The sequence below is a fragment of the Aquarana catesbeiana genome, linkage group LG04 (genome assembly GCF_042186555.1).
Source record: "Aquarana catesbeiana isolate 2022-GZ linkage group LG04, ASM4218655v1, whole genome shotgun sequence".
In the NCBI taxonomy this organism is placed as follows: Eukaryota; Metazoa; Chordata; class Amphibia; order Anura; family Ranidae; genus Aquarana; species Aquarana catesbeiana.
In genome coordinates this window covers 655,808,826-655,823,781 of record NC_133327.1, presented here as the reverse complement: position 1 = coordinate 655,823,781, position 14,956 = coordinate 655,808,826, and the positions used below count along the sequence as shown (strand labels likewise).

The 14,956-nt window shown below is 43.3% G+C and overlaps 1 protein-coding gene across 2 annotated transcripts in view; it reads right to left on the bottom strand.

Moving 5' to 3' along the window:
- Positions 1 to 14,956, bottom strand: part of PRKCE (protein kinase C epsilon) — a 523,002-nt gene that overhangs the window by 407,055 nt on the left and 100,991 nt on the right. The gene's annotated exons all lie outside the window — the stretch shown is intronic.

Here is a 14,956-nt window from a genome sequence, read left to right as displayed (position 1 = left end):
TCACTATATCTGGCCTCCCACAGTACACAGAACATGGAAATGCAATTATTTTAGGCAATCTAAACTGCTAAATACCTTTCCTCATCAGAAGTATATAGCAGTCTTGTGACTTCTATCAGTTTCCGGGTAAAGCTTGTAAGAGGAGTTTTCATTCTACTGTCCTATGAGGCAGTAGGACCCCCGACCCTCTATCTGGACAGTACTGATTGGCCCTGTGCTGATCACATGCACCTCCCAAAAACAAAAATCACAACAACTTTCTAACAATACACACCAAACGGAGCACGTGCAGCCTGACTCAAGTAACGGTTTTATCCGGACCTGTTTTGGAGTCAGTGAAAGAAGGGGAGGATCAGAGAAGACAGGATCAAACAGCCATTTTACACAATGCAGGGGATTAACCCCTTAGGTCCTACAGTGAGTATAACAAGCATGCTTTACTGCATCTACAGACTGATTTTACTTTTGTGGGTTTAGTAACACTTTAAGCCTGGTACACACTGAGTTTTTTCTCTGTTCAGCCTAGCGAGTTGAACAAAAAAAAGAAAGAAAACACTGTCAGCTCCGGTCGGATGACATTAGTACCGCGATATGATAGAAAATATGTAATGCTACCTCAGTCCCAACATGACAAAAATTATTAATTAATATGTCCAAAGTAAAAGTAAACAGGTAAGGCTCCCTACAACAGTGTGTACAATTTAAAGTGCAAACCCAAAGAGGTAATTCAATTTCACACCCAGTATATTGGAGAATCCAACCTCACGTGACACAGTGTACTAAATAAATCATAAATAGTGTCTCCAAAATTATCCAATCAATATTGCACGTGAAAAACAACCGGATACTAAAAAATCATAATGATGGCATCCATGTTCACACATGTGCGATTCACAAACGTGATAAAGCAATACAACTTCTCACAATTTGACAAAGTGCAATGTGCGTGATCCAGAAATATAGCTGAAAGACCCCAGAAATATAAAATAGGCACTTCACAACTATAACCTTCAAACAAAATTGCAACATGTAGTGAATAGTACTAAAATTTATAAATTTCACGAGTATGCGATTCACAAATGCAAAATTCAATGCGACTGGAAAAATGTAAAATTTCTACCAAAGTGCAATGTGCATATTTTGTTTGAAGGTTATAGTTGTGAAGTGCCTATTTTATATTTCTGGGGTCTTTCAGCTATATTTCTGGATACACACACACACATTATATATATATATATATATATATTATATATATATTATAATATATATATATATATATATATATATATATATATATATATATATATATATATATATATATATATATATATATATATATATATATATATATATATAATATGTGTTTTTACATGAAAAACTTGAAACCAGCAAATGTCAGAAAAAGGTTTAGTGTTTTAGTGGTTAAACTTCCCTCATTTACACACCAAAGTGTATTCCTTTGATCTAAAAGGACAAATCGTTACAATGTTTATACTTAAGTTCCACTGCTAAATAATGTTGTGATTCTTGCCAGACTGCCCGTTTTATTTTTTATTTTTTCCTTTCTTTTGATGGCTGTTGGCTTCAGCAGAGCAGAGAGAATTCTCTGCATAGAAAGAATCTGGAAATACTTTGTCAAGATCCCAAGGGGGAAAAAAAAAATCACGATAACGATTCTTAACGCTTAATCGAGCTCTACTGGCCATACGTGGTTAGAAAATCTCTCTTATTTCGAAAGATTAGTGGGCAAATTTTGATTCCCAAAAACACTAATTTTATGCCAGAAAACAAACAGGTCGGATTTTTTGCACCGAAATGAACGATTTTCAAAACGTGAATAGTGGAACCAAATCGAAAACAGTTTGAACAAATCTACAGCGCATGTGTTAAAATTTAACCCCAGATCATGTAATCGAACGGGGAAAATTGTACTGTTCATGTTGTTATCGATCGATAATATGCAGATAATTGGGCGACATCTATTGATACGATGATGGAGTTATCGCATGCACGTTCGACAGATTTTTTTTAAATTCCGACCATTTTTGACGAATGATTTTCTATCCATGTATGGCCAGCATTAGAGTCCTTCTCTGCACCCTCTCCGCTGACACTGCTGTCCAAAGGTGCCCCCCTGTGCTCAGTCATCCAGAGTAGGGGCACTCCAATACAGGAGGTGTGTTACCGGTCAGATCACAAGGTGAAAAGCCTAAAGAGAGAAAACTAATGCAGCCACCACATCAAATGATTGCTAAGCTGCAATATATTCTATTTTTGGATGGGTGCCAGTTGTGGAAAGCAGACTGTACATGTGGAGGGATCTCAGACGCCTTCCCTTGTCCTCCATCCTGATCTGGAGACTTGGCTCTCTGCACTCTAGGTAAACTCTTTTGGAGTCTGGCTGTTAACAGACACTTGTATGATTACATCAGAGCACTGCAGCTAAGAAATGATCATTTATGGCTCCTGGCACTGAATCTAAGAGGAATGTGAAGCAGCTGCCTTCCTTGATTTCACTCTCTGTCTGCAGTTACAGTGCAGACACAGACAAGGTGCATGTAAACACAGCAAGGATTACACTTTACTGCTCTTGTCATGTGAGCTCACAATGCACAGGAAAAAAAAAAAAAAAAAGGCAGCTGTATCTCGGAGCCCGGGAGCGATGCTACTGGCGGAATCTGCTGCACAGAACAGTGACCCCGCAAACCGGGAGCTATAAGATTTCGTCACTTCTGCTTCCGCCTCTTTGTTAACCTGGCCGTTAGTGCCCAGGAAAGCAGCCGATCACACCGATCTGTGTCTAATCTGCATTGGAGGCCAGAGGAGAAATGTGGGGTCTAACAGACCATGTTGTCACAAGGGAGGTTGTTCATTCCTTGTGCTAGCAATAAAGTTAAAAAAAAAAAAATGTACAAAATAAAAGTTTTGTATACTAAAAAAAATAAAAACAATAATACAAAAATAAAAATAAACACCCCGTGCCTACGCGCAAATGCAAATATTAATCCCGCGCGCATATGCAAATGGTGACTGCACCACACATGTGAGGTATTGTCGCGAACATCAGAGCGAGAGCAATAATTCTAGCACCAGACCTCCTGTGCATCTCCAAGCTGGTAACCTGTAAAAGGAATTAAGACCCCTTTCACACGGAGGTAGATTTCAGGTATTTTAGCGCTAGAAATAGCGCCTTTAAAGCACCTAAAAACTGCCTCCCATTCTCTGCAATGGGTGCTTTCACGCTGGGGCGGGTGCGCCATTGCAGGACATTCGGAAAAGTCCTGCAAGCAGCATCTTTGTGGCGGTTTGGGAGTGCTGTATACAGCATGCTCAACACCACCCCTGCCCATTGCGATGAATACCTGAAAAGCGCTTTGGAAAGCCAGGCAACACGGGCGAGTTTTAACCCCTTCTTCGGCTGCTAGCGGGAGGTTAAAAGCGTCCCGCTAGTGGGCAAAAAGCGCTGCTCAAACAACGCTAAAGAGCCACTAAAACGAACGGCGCTTTAGCGCTAATGCACGGGTGGCTCCAGTGTGAAAGGGGTCTTAAAGCATTGCCTATGGAGAGTTTAAGAGTTTTAAGCACTGTAGTTTGCCGTCATTCCAATTTGAAACTGTGACATGTTAGGCATCTATTTACTTTGCGTAACATTATCTTCCACATTATACAAAAAAATTGGGGTAAATGTTTTTATTTTTTTAATTCAGTAAAGTGTATTTTTTTTTAAAAATTGCATTTGAAAAAACTGTGCAAATACCTTGTGACATAAAAAAAAAAATTTATTCTATAGGCCCTCTGCTAAAAAAAAAAAATGTATGTAATGTTTGGGGGTTCCAAGTAAAAAAAAAAGTGGATTTTTAAATGTAGGAGCTAAGTGTCAGAATTGGACCAAATGCGAAGTGGTTAAAAGAAGAACTATAGGCAAAACATTTTTTTTTTTCCATTTTAGATAGAGTAAGGGAGGGTTATAACCCGTCAGATTTTTTTTTTCCCACCATCTGTGTCCCATTGTCAAGATTTCCCTTCACTTCCTGTCCCATAACCCAACAGAAAGAGAGAGAAAATCCCTGCAAATTAAGGGAATTCCTTAGGGACCCCCAAGTCACCAGAACTAGTGTCCCCATTGGAAGATTTCCTCTCTTTTACTTTTCTGGGAACAACTCAAAATTTGGGCTTTTCTTTTACTTTCATTTTTAATGATAATGGTAAACAGGACAAACGGAGAGGGTGACTCTCCTTAAAGTGGTAGCAAACTCTGTACTACCACTTGTACCTACAGGCAAGCCTAGAATAAAGCTGACCTGTAGGTAATGTGAAAATATCTCCTAAACGTGACATCACCGGCTTACAGGCTCTGAAAGTCTGGCTTACAGTGCCAGACTTTCAGAGCCCGTGTCGGAAACAGCGGCTCCTGCGCGCATGTGGGGGAGTGGCGTCATCGCGCCCCCCGCCACACATGTAGCCGGAGGCCGCAAACCCGGAAGAAGATGTCACCCTTTTGTGTTGATACACCTAGAAATTATTTAGTGAATTTAAAGCGGGGTTCCACCCAAATTTTGAACAATATCTGTATGTATTCTCTTCCTTGCCTAGATGCTGACATGCCATTTAAAAAAATTTAAATCGCCGTAATTACCTTTTATTTTTCTATTCTTCTTTGCACTTCCTGGTTCTCCTCCCGTGGGAGTAGGCGTGTTTCTAGCCTCTCCCAGACTTCTGGGAGCTAGTCTCAGGCTTCCCAGGATGCCACTGAGCATGTGCGGGAATGAGCGGTGAATGCTGGGAGCACAGCATTCACCACATCCAGGAAATAAATGCTTGTGGGCTTCAAATGCCCACAATGAAGATGGAAACCGCCTGCAGTGAATAATATAAGTTATTCTTTCCAACGAAATCCGACACAGGCGGACATATTACACACAATATGTGAGTATGTAATGCTGAGAAGAAAAGTTTGTGAATGAACTCAAAAAAAAAAAAAACGATAGATAGGTGGACCCCCGCTTTAAACTAAAAAAAAAGTAAGTAAATTGGGCCTTAACGCACACCGATATAACTTTGATCTCTCCAGCCATTGTTGCTATTGCCGGTAGTATTGGAGAAAGTTTACTATTTTATTCATACAAAACTGACCTGTTATCGAGCGTCTACCAGCCCAAAAGTATTCTCAGACCCTCCAGCCCTTCTGACTAATGGTTGAATTGATTTTCTTGCCTGTTAGCAAGGTATTCAAATTAATGAAACATGTAATAAAGCCATTAAGTGTGGGGGAAACTCCCTAGCTATGTCCTCGGTTCTAGACCACAACCAAAATAATTACATTTTGCTTCAGCCTGGTGACGGGACCACTTGAAACTGAATTGTCTTGTTGCATATTTAATCTCCTGTCCACCCAGAAAAGATGAGACTGCATAATGGCATAAATAAAAAATGGACCTCGGCTATTTAATACCAGCAAATCAAATTGAATAAGATTTTCTCTCTCTGTCTAAAAGCTCTTGTGGTAAAAGGAAGGCAACTACTTAAGTTGACAAATTATTTGTACAATTAATTCCATAGGGACCATCATTAATGCAATGGTGAAGCAAATGATAATCACCCAAGGGTTGGAGACACTGATCATATGTCTGGGGGTTACTGAAAGCCATTCATTAGCCTGAGTACGCCCTGGAGGTGAGAAAGTCATATGGGAATTCTTGAGAAAGCAAATCACTACTGCTCTTGCTCGTATTAGTGGCTTGCTTTGGAAAAACGTAGACACAGTCTGGTGAAATACAGACCAAGAGCAACACCTATTGCCATACTGATCCACACAAACATGCAGGTGAAGAAATATGCATGACTAGTCACCATGTCCTGCTAAAGATTACCACATTATGCCAACGCCAGAGTAAGAAGAGAGGTGGGTATCGTTTTTAAAGGGACTGTCTCACTAGGGAATAAATGGGGACAACCTGCAGCCCCCTTCCAAACGTTACTGTTGGCCAAGTGCTAGGCCACACTGACACATCAAGAGCTTGCAGTGCTCCCTGTCCCCACATGTTCCTTTTGGTCCATCACTATCAAGGATGTCCCCATTGGCCAAAAGAAATGCCTGGGAGGCAGATAAGAGGGTCATAGGAAGCTTAGCCTGTCAGAGAGAACTGAGATTTGGTTGAGACAGGATATTTGGTGGACTGCTGCAGGTAGGAGCACCTCTAGGAGCCAGCACTACATACCTGACAGAGCTTGCTCTAAATTCCCCCACAGATAGAGTTTTGTTTCAATTATTTGGGAAGAATAGGACATAGGTATCACGATCTGGACTCAAGTACAGAAGTAGCTCACCATGGCAGATGGCACAAGCTCTCCTGAGGTGCAGAGCCTAAGTACTAACAGGTATTCACCAGAGCTCCTGATGGTGGAGATGGGTTTTGCTACGTGCTAGTACCCAGTTGCGGTCCTCAGGATCGCCCCACCGGGATGTGAGCAAGCCGGGGTACAGCAGCAAATATAGCTAGTAGATAAGCAGAACTGTAGTCAGTAAACAAGTCAAAGGTCAGTAAAGAGTGGTTGAAGGTTGGGATCAAGCAGAAGTGTAGTAGAGGAACAAGCTAAGTGCCAAAGATAAGGACGGCAGCAGGAGCGGCAAAAACGAGATATTGGCTGAAAAGAGCACAATAAATTTGCCAAACAGAAAGTGCAGAGACATGGCTTAAATCAGGAAGCTGATGGGAGGAGCAATGGGTTTAAGGTTTAAAGCGGGGGTCCACCTATCGTTTTTTTTTTTTGGAGTTCATTCACAAACTTTTCTTCTCATGATTATCTACTCACATGTTCTGTGTAATAAGTCCGCCTGTGTCCGATTTCGTTGTAAAGAATAACTTATAAAATTCACTGAAGGCGGTTTCCATCTTCATTGTGGGCATTTGAAGCCCACAACCATGTATTTCCTGGATGCGGTGAATGCTGTGCTCCCAGCATTCACCGAGATGTTGTGATGACGCTGTTGCACAATGCATGCTGGGAAGCCTGAGACTAGCTCCCAGGGGACTGTGGGAGGTCTGGGAGATGCTAGAAACACGCCTACTCCCATGGGAGGAAAACCAAGTGCTAAGAAGATTAGAAAAAAAAAAGGTAATTACGGCGATTTAAATTTTTTTACACAGCATGTCAGCATCTAGGCAAGGAAGAGAATGCATAGAGATAATGTTCAAAATTTGGGTGGAACCCCGCTTTAAGAAAAAGAAGGGTTTAAGGCAGGATCATTCAATCAATTGTCCAGGGAGCTGTCCAGCATGCCATGTGGCTCAGAAAGAGGAGTTACTGCCAGGCACAGCAAAGGTCCTGGGTTTAGGTCAAGTCAAATATTCCCATTATCCATATGGCAGCAGTACCACCTTAGACATATGCAGCGGGATGGTATGTGAAGAAAGCGCCCTACTATCTCCAACATATGCAAAACCTTTCCATATATTGTTAGTTTGCTGTTGTTCTTCACTGCAGAGGACATAAGGAATTGCAGGGATAGGCCTACCATATGTTATATATGCAAGCAACATCAACGATTCAAGTACCTTTAATCACCAATGAGAATTAGAAGTACCCTATATGGCTGCAAGTATTTGTACACCCTTCCAAGCTACCAAGTTTGGTTATACAAAGCCAAGACCATAATTAGCTTGCAATATATGTTTGGTGAGAACTGGCCTGCTCAGAGCCCTGACCCCCCAATGCTAATTGATCACGTTTAGAAGAAAGTGGAATAACTGCGAGCCAGGTCTTCTCATCCAACATCAGTACCCAACCCCACAAATGATTTTAAAACTGGGCACATATTCCCCAGACACACTCCAAAATGTTGTGGAACGTTTTCCCATTAGAGTGGAGGCTGTTAGAGCCCCAAAGGAGAAGGCCAACTCCATACTTATAGCTGTGGTTTTGAAATGGGTTGTCCAAAAAGCTCATAAAGTGTAATGGTCAGATGTCCACAAACTTTGGTCAACTAGTGTACTTCTCAGTAAAAATCTAATAATGTCTACAAGCCTCACAGAAACAGTCTCCTTCTTATTTGTGTAGGCACAGGTCCGATGAGCCTAATGCCCCGTACACACGGTCGGACATTGATCGGACATTCCGACAACAAAATCCTGGGATTTTTTCCGACGGATGTTGGCTCAAACTTGTCTTGCATACACACGGTCACACAAAGTTGTCGGAAAATCCGATCATTCTGAACGCGATGACGTAAAACACGTACATTGGGACTATAAACGGGGCAGTAGCCAATAGCTTTCATCTCTTTATTCTGAGCATGCGTGGCACTTTGTGCATACACGATCGGAAATTCCGACAACGGATTTTGTTGGAAAATTTTATAGCCTTTTCCGATGGAAAATGTGTGATGGAGCCTACACACGGTCGGAATTTCCGACAACAAGGTCCTATCACACATTTTCCGTCGGAAAATCCGACCGTGTGTATGGGGCATAAGACTGAAAGTGCACAACCCTACGCAACTCCAAAAAAGTGGAACAAATTTCTCACCATCCAATGTTCTCAATGAGAAACGTCAGCATGGCAGTCCAAATATTCAAAGACAATAATGCCGTAAACAATGACATAAGTAAAAACCATCATGCTGCATTTATCTCTCTAGGCTTACTTAAAAATTAAGTTATGCTTTCATAGCCAACGTTATGAAGTTGAAGATGGATTTGTGATTCGATTTGCCAGGCATTTTAGCCAGGGAATATGATGCACTTATAGATCTGTCTATTTTTATCTGCCCGTGTTTCCGCCCTCTGCACTGCACTTGTGTTGCCGCAGAGGACATTGCCGCTGGTTTTAATTAGCAGAACTTGGCGAATAGACACAATTGTCCATGCATGACAGAGCACAATCTGAATCTCAGGATTGACAATGTGACCAACTTGATTTCAGAAAGTTCCTATATATACAATAAGTGAAGAGTTTTGGAGGAGAAGCATGTATTTCCAGAAACTCCCATTGTGTAAGTAGATAATTAGGACAATTAACCCTAGGCTCAAAGCAGGCAAAAATGATATTTTAGTGGGTCAACTACTAGTTTATCTCCAGTTGGGACATCTTCATGCCACCGCTTTTCCAGGCCACTTTGGGTATTCTTTAAAAAGGATCTGAAACTTACAATCAGGGCTAAGTGACAGGTGCTCCTAATAAGGGTGGTGGAGGAGGAAAGGTATTCAGCTGTGTAATATACAACATAGAGCTCACATTGGGTTTAGACTCAAGAATCAGGTGCTGGAATATCAAGATTCGGTTTCAAAACATTGTACACTTCTAAATGTTTTTTTTTGTTTTAACTAGATACTATTATAAGTATATTCTCTGTGTTTTTGTTCGGCTTAACTTGTAACATTGTAATAATGTGGCTATAGTTTGTAGTGTCATGGCTAAACAGTTCCCCTATGTTCATGTATTGATTCAGATAGATGGTCCCTATGTTCCAAGGGGACAGGACAACTTCCTATTCCAGGTCACACTGCATCCAATGCATACCCCACCATCCCCTGTGTTACATCACAAATGTGGGCGTGCTAATGTGATGAAACCCTACATGAATGAGCTCTCTGGGTGTGGGCCTCCCTGCCGGGAAAGTAGAAGACAGAAAGAACTCAAGTTCCTCTTAGGCCTCTGTAGGGGACATCAACTGAGAAACAGTCTGATTGGACACTGCTGCCTCAGATGACTCCGCTGCCACCTTTAGTGGGGCAGTGCTTACAAAAGCACCGACTCTCTACAGTTAGCATGCATTTTGCATGTGGGACAGGAACCCACTGATCAGGGAGAGTGTGCCTAGCATAGGGGAAGATTCCAGTGGAGGAGGGACAGAATAGGGACTGGTCACCGGTTCACCATAGTGGAGCCTTTCTGCTACAATTCCTTGTTGCATCACTGCCTGCAAGCCTCCTCCTCTGCCAGGTGCTGTTGGCATGCGAGTGTCGCTCTGAGAGGGCTGCATAGCGCACTGTTTGTGCTACTACCAGTTCACTGCTTCCACCTAGACTCTGAACTGTGTTGTTGGAACGTACACATAATACACTTACACTTGCAAACTCGGATCTCCAAGCATCTTTCCTTCCTTCTGGGTATCCAATACCAGGCCACTGCTCACATGTGTGTCTGTGAATACTCTACTTGCTTGTGTCGGTGTCAGATCCAATTACTGTGTAGATCTCACCTGCACAATCACTAGACAGAGACCCAGGGATTGTGGGATATGTTGTTTCTTCACATGAAGTGTCAGGTCTCTCACTATATGGACAGAGGTCATGCATTAAAAAGTAAAGAAATTGTAAAGGCAGATAAAAACACCTTCTGTGTGCAGCAACCCCCTCTCAGTCCCTCTAATACTTACATGTGCCCATCTTTATCCAGCGATGTTGCAGGAGTGTCTTAGCTGCCCGAGACTCCCCTCCTCTTTGGCTAAGACAGCAGCACAGCTCGATTGGCTCCCAGGAGTCTGTCAAAGTCAGTCAGCCAATCAGGAGAGAGAGGGGGCATGGGTCAGGTCGCGGATCCGTGTCTGAATGGACACAGGGAGCTGCGACTTGGCTCGGGTGTCCCCACAGCAAGCTGCTTGCTGTGGGGACACTCAACAGGAGGGAGGGGCCAGGAGCACAGAAGGGGGACCCAAGAAGAGGAGGATCCCGGCTGCTCTGTGCAAAACCACTGCACAGGGCAGGTAAGTATGAGATTTTTTTTTCAACAAGACTTTACAAATCACTTTAAGTTTAATCAAAAAATTATTTTTAAAATTTGGCGCAAAGCACATTACTTTTAGTAGGGCTGCGAAATTGAACGAATAATTCCTCGATTAATCGTTAATTTTTTTTGGTCGATTAAAATTCTTTTGATCGGTAGTCACCTTTAAGCCGGCTTCTGGGTCTTCAGGGAGTTCCGTCGGAGATCCGGAGACGTCACGGACATCGATGTCACCGGACTCCTCCCCCCTTCCCCAAATGCCTCCGTCTGCTAACGAAGGGAAGGGGGGAGGAGTCCGGTGACGTTGATGTCCGGTGACGTCACTGAACAGCCTGGACAGTGATGGTAAATACGGATGTGCTTAACTAGGATCAATTAGTGAGGCAAATTTGATAACCTCCGTTTTTGACATTGTTGTCCTTAGAGGCTGATAAGTAGACTAGACAAGTTTTATAATTAAAGTTAAACTAACTTTCTACGTTTTTCTTAAAGTTTAATTTAAAAAATTACTTACGTCAGTGCTACAGTTTGAATTTAAAACGTATTTGTGTGTACTGTGAAGTTAAGTCATGGATTGTGGAAACTAGTTTATATAGTGTATACCACATTTACCACTGACTAATACAGAGTTGCAATGCAAGGAGATCAGCTAAAAGTAGTTGGATCTGTATGTGCATTATAATTAATCGAAATTAGTCGATTAATCGATTAAAAAAAATATTGATTAATCAAACACAAAAATTTTAATCATCAACAGCCCTACCTTTTAGTCAATGCAATTTTTCCTTTAATCCCCGTCAGCTGAAATCTTCTATTGCCACAGTGGGTTAGTAGAGCCAAGGGACCCGAGATTGGCACTCATCAAGATTGCCATCTATGCACGCCCTTTCCATCCACCTCCTCCATTCATAGAAGCTGTGCTATAGCTTCTATGAATGAAAAATGGTCTAGGAATGGAGAACGGACAGAAGAATGAAAGGTCCACCTCCATACATAGATTTTCATTCATTGAAGCTATAGTACATCTTCTATGAATGCAGAAGTTGGGCAAAAAGGTCAAGCATATTTGGCGCTCTTGATGAATGCATAAGACCAGTTGACTCCATTATCCCTTGTGGCCCCATTTTTTTTCTTTAAAAGGAGAAGTACAGCCAAAGCTTGTTTGGCTGTACATCTCCTGGGGATCACAGGAGTGCAGTTCGTTCGGGCAATTCCACCCCTTCCATAGCCTGACACTCCAGTGAGCGGGGGGGGGCAGAGCAGAGAGCTGGTGCAAAAGCGCGCTTTTAGGGCGCTACTAACCTGTTAGAAGCCGAATAGCGCCACTATAACAGTGGTAAAGCGCCACTAAAACTAGTGGCACTTTACTGCTAACGCCCCCGCCCCAGTGTGAAAGTGGTCTTAGGCAAGTACGATTGTGAAAAAAAAAAAAAGCCAAAGTGGTTGTAAACCTCAGACAGGAAATATGAACAAAGCAAATCCCTCTATAGTGTGTACATTTCTCAATCCAGAGCACTAAGTGTCATTTCTGTCTGCTGCCTCATTCCACAGCTATCAACATGAGTCACTTCTGACAAGTTTTCCTGACAGCAAGAGAAAAAAAAAGAAAGGTGACAGGGAAGGGACCTCCAGCACCCAGCCTATGATTGGCAGCCTTAGCTCTGTTCCTGTGAGCTGTGGTGTAGAGGGTGTGTCCCTTCCCTCCAATCAGCTCTCAGAGCCCTCTTCTCTACATTTTTTCTATGATTGTACTGTGAGTGCAGGGCACCATAGTGACCCCCCCCCCCCGATAGAGCGGTGAGTGGCGGTGCCAAAGAGGAGGTGACTATTTCAGAAAAAACATTTTTTGTGCAAAGCTACTGAATTTTGAAATAAAAAGCTAATATTTGGGCTTTCAAAGGGTCATGTGTATATAAAATTATATTATTATATATAATTACAAAAAAAAAAAAAAAAAAGCAAAACAAAAAAAAACACAACTCAAACAAGTCCTTTAATTGAAGTCATGAAGTGTGTTGTAGGTGACTTTTTTAAAGTCAGAGATATTTCCATTTCTGGGCTGTTATGTCAACAAGAAGCTCCCAGCGCATCCTCAGTCCTCAGGAGGATTTTACTGGTCTTGATGAATGGCATTTCACAAACAGGCAGATAAGTGTCCATTGTTTTGGAAACAAGGAAATCTTTAATGATTTGTGAATGAAATACAGCAACAAGCAGAACTGCATTGGTGACTCGCAAAAAGCTTGTCTCAACTTCTTTACTTTATGAGGTTTTCATTGGAGCGGCAGGGGGAGAAAAGAAATAAGCCAGGGGGGGCTTTAAAGTGGACCTTGCAGTAAAATAGAAGAGCCGCTCAAATTGCCTGGGACCCCTCCCCCGTTACCAAGCACATACGGTTAATAGGTATAAAAAAAAAAAAAAAAAAAGTAAAAGTAATAAAAAAAAAAAAAAAAAAAAAAAAAAAGGTCAACTAACAACCTACACCACATGTGTCAAACGCAAGGCCCTTGCACCTCTCCTGTAGCTGCGCCCCCTTCACCGCCCCAACTTGTCTCAGCAGTGGGCAGCAGAGAGGTGGTCATTACTCCTCCACCAGATCCTGCATTACTCTGTGCTGCTGCGGAAAGGCTTGTCTCAGCCCCCCTCTGTGCAGTCGCAGCACCCCCTCGTCTCCCCTGTCTAATTATTCTGCAGACTCCGATAGCTGACTCCAGCCCTCCTCTGGTCCTCCTCCAGACCCTGCACTTTTTGCTTTCCAGCCCCCAGCTTCTTTCTGGCAGCAGCACAAGGTAAGGGGGGGTGCACTGTGATGTAAGGGAGGGTGGGGAACTCTTTACTTTTGATGGTGGGGGCCCTTAACATCTGATGTGAGGGAAGGGGGTGCGCTGCACATCTAGTCTTACAGAGATACAACCAGCCCTTTGAGGGCAACCATAATGCTGATGAGACCTGCAGTTAAATTGAGTTTGCCAACCCTGCCCTACACCCTCACTATCCCCCCTCTCCCTCCGGTCCCCACAGCACTTACCTCTATGGGTTATCAAGCTTCGGCTCACAGTATGAACCGCCTATGAATCACACAAGAACTGCAGCACAGTCCTGTTCAATTCACATGCAATTCAGTGCAATGCGATTTGAGCCCATTCATTTTCATATTTGTCAGCTGAAGCCTAAATGAAGTCCCGGCAATTGGAGGCGTCATAAAAAAAAGCAGCCGGGCAATGTTCATCAACAGCATTGCTCAGCCGCTGAAACAGAAAGATAAAAAGAAACATTGTTTCTTTTTATATCTGTTCATTCATCTGCAGATCGAAGGGATGAACTTCGATCTGCAGATAAAAGCTCCATGCACACTAGCATTTTTTTTTAACCTAAAAATACGCTGGTAATAGCTTTTTGCAGTACTGTCTTAGGAGCCTGTTAGTGTTTTACTAGCATTTTTGCAATTCCTTTAACCACTTCCCGCCTGGCCTAAAGCAGAATGACGGCCGGGCGGTGGTTCAGTTATCCTGTCTGGGCGTCATATGATGTTCTGCAGGATAACGGCCGCCGTTCGTCAGTGGGGGCGCGCATCGCGGCGATCGGTGGTGCGGTGTGTCAGTCGGAGGCTCTTTACCATGTGATCAGTCGTGTCCAATCACGGCTGATCACGATGTAAACAGGAAGAGCCGTTGATCGGCCTTTCCTCACTCGCGTCTGAGAAACGCGAGTAGAGGAGAGCTGACCGGCTGCTCTCCTGACGGGGGGGGGGGGGGTCTGTGCTGATTGTTTATCAGAGCAGCCCCACCCCTCAGATCCTGCCCAGGACCAACATCATGCCGCCCAGGACCACCAGGATGGCCATCCACACTGGACCACCAGGTATGCCCCCCCTAGACCACAAGGGAAAATGCAAATCTGTGCCAAGGCAGCTGCCAATTAATGCCCAGGCAGCTGCCAATCAGTGCCCACTCAATGCCTACCAGTGACACCAGGGATGCCTATCAGTGCCGCATATCAGTGCCGCATATCAGTGCCAGGCATCAATGCCCAGCAGTGCCGCATATCAGTGCTGCGTATCAGTGCCAGGCATCAATGCCCAGCAGTGCCGCCTATCAGTGCCACCCATAAGTACCCATCTTTGCAGCCTTTCAGTGCCCATCAGTGTAACCCATGAGTGCCCATCAGTGCCGTCTATCAATGTCCATCAGTGTGTCATATCAGTGCTGCCTACCAGTGCCCATCGTTGGTG